At 40.0% G+C, this 6000-nt stretch overlaps 1 protein-coding gene across 4 annotated transcripts in view; it reads left to right on the top strand.

The window, feature by feature from the left end:
- foxp2 (forkhead box P2) overlaps window positions 1-6000 on the top strand; it is a 106216-nt gene that overhangs the window by 5383 nt on the left and 94833 nt on the right. For 3 of the 4 annotated variants that reach the window (XM_017424861.3, XM_017424859.3, XM_037981163.1), the window contains exons 2-3: window positions 3902-3973; window positions 4571-4636. The gene's annotated coding sequence lies outside the window, so the exon portion shown is untranslated. The remainder of the gene's footprint in view (window positions 1-3901; window positions 3974-4570; window positions 4637-6000) is intronic. The other variant, XM_037981164.1, reaches the window with a different exon arrangement.

The following is a 6000-nucleotide window of genomic DNA, read 5'->3' as shown; positions in this document are numbered from 1 at the left end:
CCCCCCCCCCCCCCCCCCCCCCCCCTCCACCCACTCAGTGTCCTCTACCTCCTCCCATTCTCATCCCTTCATCATCTGGCGCTCTCCTGCAGCGCTCGCCTCTTAACCACATGTGCCAGCGCTGGGCCCGCTCGTGCTCCGGGGCTAATTGTTCACTGGTAAACTGCAGGCTCGTTGGTGGGGGTCTTCCCTTCATCCAGACGTAGGGGCTACAAAGCAGGATGGTGCTGCTGGTGAGGGGGTTACGAATCATGATCTCTCCATGCAGTTTATTTTTCCCGCATAAGTCTGGAGATTGTCAGTTGTAATCCGTCCCGTGTGCTGAATGCAACAAATACACCATGAAATTAAAGGTTATTGCAGGAGTGTATTGAAAAAGCTCTGTTAAGACTATCAAAGCTGCTTGAAGTCCTGGGAAGAAGCAGACTGATAGTAGACTGTGTTTCTGTTTCTCTTTTTCTTCCTCTAATCATCTGATTGATCCACTATTCATAACAGATACCTATTCAGACAGTTTGATTTTCTCTTGTTTTATAGAATCTTTTGAATTTTGCCATTTTAATTAAGAGGTTTTTGGGGATTTTTTTTTTTTCAATAAAATTTACTTGTGCACACAGAAATTCTGTTTTTACAGAACAATCTTTTTTTTTGCCACTTCTAAAAAAGATATCCTCCGAAACAACACAGTTTCTAGAAATGTTTTAATGGCTTAAAACGGTGAAATAACTATGCCAGGCATGTATGTGGCACTGTAACGCTGCCACCTAAAACAGGAAACGAGGCATGGAGCATGTGTACGAAGCTTACACGGCGGGGACAAACTGTAAACTGACAGGGTTGGCGAATAGAAGAATAAAAACCAAGTTCTTTCTGAGGACTGACGACGAAGTGGAACGTCTACTTTGTGTTCCATTAAACTACAAGACTGCTGGGAGTCGTGTCAGTTCAAATACATGGAAATATTGGATGCTTATCAGGCGCAGTATCCAGCGAGGGATGGCTGGAGGGAAGGGTTTTCCTCACAATGTTCAAAACGTATCAGGCTAAATTCCAACACAAGTGTTTACAACTATTCCCATTTCCCAAAAGTATACTTTATTTATATTGTTGGTGTTTTTCTGCAACATTTGCTTTAGTTTTTTTTTGACAAAGAATGTTCATTATTGGTTATTGTTAATCAGCCCTGTCTGCTCATCGAAGTAATACAAAATACAAAGGCTTTTTCTGTAGTTTAGCATTTAGCAACTGCAACACAAATACAGATATGTAATCTGTCATTGTAGTTGTTACATCCATCATATTTACATTGTAGGTTAGGCAAGAGGTGGAGCTATGACATCATCGTTTTCAAAAGGTCGGGTTTTGGCCGTCTACACATTAATGCAAAGGTAGCAGTTCATGACTTTTTCACTCTGGAACCAGTTTTAAAACAAATACCATTTTGGGCCTCCTAAAATGCCATTTCTATGTCAAATCAAAACAAAAGAACTTTTGCATATTCACAAAACGCCATTCTCGTACTCTGTTGTTTTAATCTCGTACCTCTTTTCATTGACAGCCACCGTCAGCTTGCATTTAAAAATTAGATGGATGGAAGACCTAAAACTAGCCCTACTTCTGAGCTAATCTCATCTGATAACTGAGGCCTTCCTCCCACTCCTCCTCCTCCTCCCTCCACTGCCATGGCTTGGTAGGTCTGTCTCGCAGGTCTGCTCCTCTCTCACCGCACAGACGGCATTAAAACCAGGCCCCACAAGCCCCCTCTGATATGGGAGAGTTCATTAGAGATGTGCCTTTGATGGGCAGCCTTTTCATGTGACTACCGGTTTTTCAAATACCTTGATGTAGAAGCTTAAGAAGGCATTGTGCAGTAAGCCCTCCTTTTGATGCGACTTATTTAGATCTGCATAGTAAATCAGGGGGGGGGTAAATAAGCAGCCAGCAGATGGAAGCAAGGAGATAAGGCAGCGGCGAACAATCGCATTTGTATTTTGTTATGATGTTGACAGCAGCTAAAATTCACTAATCTAGAGCCACTGATCTGCATTTCAAAGAAATCTCATTTAGCAGCAGGGAGGATAAAGTTCCTCTCATTGTGTCTATTTTATTGCATTCTTCGCTAATTTATCTGCCCACAGATTTAACGTGCGGGGCTTGGTGGTAGGAGAGAGCGTCCGTGCGTTGCATAGGGGGGGGGGTCTTAAATACTGTGAAAGCGGTTACGTCTAGACTGTGAGCTGAGGGTAATTACACGTCTGACCATGAATAGAATGAGTTTGAAGACTCATCTTTCTTCGGGCGGGCCTGAATTGCTCGACTAATGCTGATAAGGAGCGTTTGGTCCCCACAGAAATATTGCTTGTGACTTTCCATAACACCCCACCAAGGATGGTATTTACTTTTAAGATAAAGTTATTGTGTACAGTAATCTGACTTGTTAGCATAATGTCCTCTTTCATGGCAGGACCCTCCTTTTTCCTGCACTGTGGAGGTATTTGTGGTCTGGGCCTTAAATAGTTTATCTTGACTTAGCGTGCGGGTTCTTTATGTAAATATTAGCCTATAGCCTTATTAGGCCTTCATGAATACTTGAATGTATTTGCCATATTTATAAGTTGATAGAATTTACCAATATATTTTGCAGAAAGACATGTGTGGTATTTGTAAATCCCCACAAATTGGAGGTCATACAGACTAATAGCATGCCGAATGCTTTCTAGTGAATAAAATATGACATCTGCACAGCCCAGAGGTGTTGAAGTCTACATAAGAGCTAAAGGACATTAAAAAACTGTTTTATTACTTCACTACAATATTTGCTCATCCCACACAGATAAGCTCTTGAGAAGGATAAATCTGAATTTACAAAAATAAATAAATAAATAAAATATAACCAAATCAATCATTTGATTCTTAAACATTTTCCCTACATGGAGTCCACTGGATTCTGTCCACCCTCCCTCATCTTAAGGCCTCTTATCCTTGTTTTTGAGTAAATGTTGCTGAGCAGCCGGTGCAACATTTTCCACAAACTCACAACAGTGAAAAATTATAGCAGTTGGCATGTTTTGTTTTCAGCTGTTCCCTTTGAGCTGAGGGCTTTTTGTACAGTTCAGAGAGCACATTCCTCAGCATTCAGCAGCCGCTGGTTGCCTGTAGGGGTCATTGGAATTCTGGGAGAATAAAAGCGAAACGCGCACACACACATCTCAGAAAGGAACATCCAGCCCACTTTGTGCCCCTCGTACCCCCAGCAGCAGAAGTTTGATTCCATCATTCTCTGAAGCAATTAATATATATATATTTTTTCCTTTTTTTTCCTTTTTAAATTTGATGCATCTGCAGGAAAATGTCCGGTGTCATCAGTAGCTGCTGTTGTGTTGTACACTTTGGCTGTTCTTTTGATTCACACACACACAGACACGCACAAAGAAAGAAAATCATTCATACTGTGCTGCACGTGTGTTTCAGTAAAGGCAGCTGAATGAGGGTACATGAGAAAATCAATCATGTCAGGTTAACAGTGTGATTTACTTTGCATTGAGAGCTTGAGCCTCGCAGGCACGGCACCTTTAAACTTTAGAGGGAGGGAGCAGCAGTCTGTGTGTGTGTGTGTGTGGACCGGGGTGGTGGTGGTGTTGTGCTTATATTGTACATTGCCTGTTGGTGCATGCACTTAAATACACACACAAACTCAAGCTTCACAGCAAAATCCAGGTGCACTTTGTTGTTTCAAAATTTATTGCTTTCACCTACACAGCATAGAGAAAATAGTTATGCAATGTGCCATCTAGCCCACACTTGTCTGCAACAGCAGTGAATGTGCTAAAGGAAGAAATGAAAATGGATTTGGTCTAGTTTTAAATGTTTTTGTTTTTGTTTTTGTTTTTTCTTGTCTTAGTGAGCTGACATCGCTGGACTCCTACCCCATCCCTGTGACGAACGACAACAACAGCAAGTTTTCTCCCTCAGGGTAAGTATCTGAATGTGTCCCTTCTTGTCCTTCTGTCGAATCGTAAACCTGTAAAGTGTTTATCATTCATAGCGAAAGTCTTTCAAAGCCTCAGTTGCCTAAATATAGTCGAACTTGCCAGCTTTGTTTTTGGTTGGAGGTGTTGCAGTGTTTTTCGGCCAAACGCATTTAGGTGAATGTCGCGGCTGGTGGGGGTCACGGGGTTTCCATTTCTCCTCCAATGTAACAAATCTTCATCTTGTCCACATTGATAGAATTCCCCCTCCACTGGGCAACCTCTCAGTTGTGCCTGTTTGGTCTTCACACCCCAAGGATTTTCAATCTACTCTCACTTAGAAGTTATGATATGCACTCTGGCGGGCAAATGTGCTCAAGCTCAGATTTGAGGTTTTTGTATTTATATTGTTGATGTCTTGATTAAGATCTGTTCCAAAGCTCAACTGAGTCAAATGAATGGAAGTTATAGTAGCTTTAATCTTATTCTTGTCAATACAGATACAGCAGAAGGGGAAAAAAAAGAGACAACAAAGGCTGGTTTTATTCTTCAGCGTTTTGTTCATATTTTAGACCTATTCTCGTTCTTTTATTCTTCTCTAGGATGAAATATGCACACTCTGTTCCCATAGAAAAAAGAAGACAACACACAGTGTGAGGCGCAAAGTGGTAAGTGAATCAGTTTTCAGTGCTCTTCTTGCATACCTGATGTTGTGATCATAGATATAATGTGTTCATAACTGTTGATGGAGTTTGCCTTTAGTGAAATACAAATATTTTGTTTAAGGAAAATATATATTTTATGTTTAGATTAATAAAAACTTCAGTAGGCAGCTTTTTACATGATTTAAAACATCACAATCAGATTAAACAAAGTTAAAGTGTTGTTACTAAACATTTAAATGTTTAAATTTATTAGCAAATTATTTAGGAAGTCACAATTTTATATTTTTATTTACTCTAATTAGTTTGGTGTTTGTCATTATGTAGGTTAGTTCAGGAAAGTCATGTAGTACAAGTCATCCATTTTATTTCCCCTATGACTAATGGTGGTTATTCTGGTCAATAAATCTTTGGCATCCATAGAACATGAGTATTAGTACATTTTTTCTAATTTTCTTGCTTTAAAACCCACAAAAATGGTGAGGAAAAAATCAAATATATGCTCTAAAATGGCATAAAGTAGCGGATGATGTGTTTTTCCAAAGTTCTGCTCCATGCACCTGCATCCAGGTCATCATTATCGTTGCATTTTTTTGATAAAGAAATGAAATAATTAGTGTACACAAAACTATTGTTCTTGAAGCAGAAAATGTATAAAGTAGCACCTTTGTAGATAAACATATAACTGTGAAATTTGGGCAGAAATAAAGATGCAGAGTAACTTAGCTCTAGAACCAAGTTGACCTCCCCAGCAGCCTTGACTTTCTAGAGTAAAGCAGAGGCTATATTCCCTCTTCCACCTAAAAGAGATTTAAATATTAGTTCTTAATTTGTCTAGTACTCAGTTAAATCTTCAAAGATGAACCCTTACTGCATATCTTCTGGCCCAAAGAAGTCTTTCTAATCATTGCAAAAAAAAAAAAAAAGTGTAATTGCCCCAACACTGCAAGCCATACTAGCTCTGTAGACACATTTGTAATATATATAAAAAAGAAAAAAAAATCTTTAGCAATTAGGCGTATCTTTGGCTACTTTAAAGAAGCTGCAGTTTGGACTGAACAGCCCTCTGCTCACATTTCCAGTTTGAAATTGATTTTTTGTCGTAAATCAGAGACTCCTTGTCATTCCTTTTTCAATCCCCAAATGGTTTCTTTGAGCCTGCTAACTGTCATCCCTGTGAGTGGGCAAACAGGGGAAACCTCCACGGGTCTTTACCCTGGGCACTTAGAGCAGTCGAAGGGGTAGAGGCAAAAATCAAAGGGACTTGGCTCATTCCCTATTGGTAACCTTCATTGTGTAGCTCATTTGGGATTGGCAGAGAAGGTGAAAATGGGATAGTGGACTGTGGGGGTGGATGTAAATCAGGGAAA

Source organism: Kryptolebias marmoratus, linkage group LG18 (assembly GCF_001649575.2).
Source record: "Kryptolebias marmoratus isolate JLee-2015 linkage group LG18, ASM164957v2, whole genome shotgun sequence".
In the NCBI taxonomy this organism is placed as follows: Eukaryota; Metazoa; Chordata; class Actinopteri; order Cyprinodontiformes; family Rivulidae; genus Kryptolebias; species Kryptolebias marmoratus.
Note: the sequence above shows the minus strand (reverse complement) of the source record. Positions and strands in the feature narration are given on the sequence as shown.